Source organism: Euprymna scolopes, chromosome 31 (genome assembly GCF_053919585.1).
Source record: "Euprymna scolopes isolate OS-2025 chromosome 31, ASM5391958v1, whole genome shotgun sequence".
NCBI lineage: Eukaryota > Metazoa > Mollusca > Cephalopoda > Sepiida > Sepiolidae > Euprymna > Euprymna scolopes.
In genome coordinates, this window is record NC_136512.1 from 87,911,156 (window position 1) to 87,914,136 (window position 2,981).

The following is a 2,981-nucleotide window of genomic DNA, read 5'->3' on the forward strand; positions in this document are numbered from 1 at the left end:
ATGCCTGAGGACGGTTGAAGGCCAATCTGACCGAAGCATTGCACAAATAACACTCAAGAAGAGAACAATAGTCCAATCAATGCAAATAATATATCCACATATCTGTTCATGATATTGCCACACGCATCAAGAACCTTAATGTCAGCAAAGCAACTCATCCTGACAATATTCTAGTCATAGTACTCAAAAAGCTGCAACTAGCAACCATTCTTGCAAAACTGTTCAATCAATACTTAAAGGAGAAATACTTCTCAACATCTTTGGAAACCTCATTAGTTTGATCAGTATTTAAAAATATTGGAAATTGGTCTTCTGCATCTCAATACAGACTGATTAGTTTTTTGTGTGTCATGAGTAGGGCTGTGACAACAGCATATTCTTTACATTCTTTTGACTCTCGAGTATATATTCAACACAGTTAGACTCAGCTAATCAACCAAGAACCACATCACTCTACATAAAAACATATACGATATCAATGGATACACACTCGAGAGTCAAAACAATGAAAAGAATATGCTGTTGTCACAGCCCTAGTCATAAGTAGGGCTATGACAACAGCATATTGTTTTCGTTGTTTTGACTCTCGAGTGCGTATCTGTTGATATCTTATATGCTTTTATATAGGGTGATGTGGTTCTCAGTTGATTAACTGTGTCAGATATATACTCAAGAGTCAAAGCAATGAAAAGAATATGCTGTTGTCACAGCCTTAGTCATGAGTAAGTTGCTTGAATCCATGTTAGATAGAGAAATAATCAAGCACTTCAGAAAAAAAACAACTTACTCAGTGACAAGCAATGTGGTTTGCATCTTGCAAGATTTAGAGCTGATGTACTGATTTTAATTTAACATAGGATCAGCTGTTATATAGGTTTTTCATTATTATCATTGTTATTGTTATTGTTGTTGTTATTGTTCGTTGTTAGGAAGTCTTATTAAAAGTGAGTCTTAGAGAGTCTTATTAAGAGAGATGTTGCGTTCTGTGTTCGTGTTATGAAGAGATTCATATATATAAAATGTTCATACTTAGAAGTGTAGTAGAAGCTCTTAGAGTGAGTAGGCAGTGTTAAGACAGTCTTAGTGTTCACATTGTAGATATGAGATGTTGAGACATTGTGTATGTGAAGACATTTTAAAGCACAGGATACATAAGACATATAATGACAATTTCACTTTACCTTTTGGTAGAATTACAACACAAAGACGACGTTTATAAAAACACATGATGATACGTTTATTTCTTCTTCGACCGGTCGGTGGTTTTCTTAGTCAGGAATTCAAAGTTTTACATTCTATGTTTCAAAGGTGACCGTCTCGCTTCCAGACGTTCGACTGTCCATCTCTGGACTCCAGACTGTCGTCTGTCGTCCTCAGACTCTCTCTCTTAACTCTCAAGTTTCTAACTATATCGAGAACTTCCCATTTTCCATGACGTCATACACATGTTAAAACATGTTTCTTCTTTCACGTGTTCTGGAAATGCGTGCCCAAAACATTTTCCTTTGTTTACAAAAGGAATTTTAATCTGTATTTCCAGTAACTTATATTTCCAATATGTTAAAAACATGTTTATTAAATTATCCTATAGTTGCATTCCTCAATTCAATTTCATAACAGAATTGACAAATGCGCATTCCTTTTCTTAAAACTATTTTATCTCTAAGCTAAACAATGGTTTGTTTTTACATTCCATTTTCTAATTCTCTCTCGTAATCTATTTCTAAACCTAAATTATGAGGTTCGAATTTCGTCTATTCTATTTCATTTTTACATTTAACTAATTCCCTATTTTTATACTTACATGAAAAGGGGACAGCCCTTATCATGTAACATCCCTTCCTCTCATTTTTCCAAAAAAAATGCACGCATTTTTTAATTTTAGTACATTTTTTTTTCTATATAACCACTTGGCTAAGAAAGATCAGACACCATAAAACATAACCGAAACTGTTTTTTTCTAAGTCAGCCCTTTTTCCAACTGACTTCATAATTTTATTTGTTTTTTTTAGACCAGACTCTCTATCTGATCTCCCTGGCATATCCCTTTTGGGTGTAGGGTAGTACCTCCTATAACTCACGTCAGCTGCTTCTTCCAGCCACCCTTATACCGTAAACTAAGGTCTCATTTTACCTCTTTACGAAATCGACGATTCTTCGTCCAATTGTGTCCTTGATCCTTTCTTCCGTATGGTTCATCTATTAATTGGAGCTTTGTTTTCGTTTTGTAACTTTTCTTATCTTTTTGGGACAATCTTAAAGCTCGTTTATCTTTGTGGTTGGCTTCCAAAGTTTAAGATATACCTTTCATCCACTGATTCGCTCGGATTTCCTTGCCTGGACTCTCAGAACCTGTCGAAGATCCAGAAAATATCAGCCTTAACTAACAAACACCTTTTGCGCCAAATACCTTAATCGCGCACTAAATTTTAATTTAACATAGGATCAGCGAATCTATCAACAGGGGCTTCTTCTCTAGAGAAATAACGCTTAACATATGTAAAGCATTTGATTTCACATTAAGATTTACTTACACAGACTTCCAGCTATGGAATACCTCGAAATGTCTTCTCGGCCATCAAATCTTTTCTCCGATAGTTTTTTACAAATACTCATCGATGTGCAGAAGTCTGAAACTCAAAGTGTCAATGCTGGCATACCTCAGGGTTGCATCCTGGACCAAACTCTCTTCATTATCTTCATCAATGATCTCCCAAATCACAAAGTTCGTTCATCGACGTATATGCAGACGACACTACCATCTATAGCAACATTTCAAAGGCCAGTAACGACCAAGATCTCTTTGAGTCTCTCGCCTTCAACCTTGAACACGTGGTGTAATGGAACAAAAAGGTGTATTTATTTGCTTCCCCACCAAAGCAAATTAGGCACAAGGCCGTTTTTAATGTGGGGTAAAAACCAGCTCCCCTAAAAGTAGGCAAAAGGGGGGCATTCTGGTTACCAAAAATAATAATTGTCCC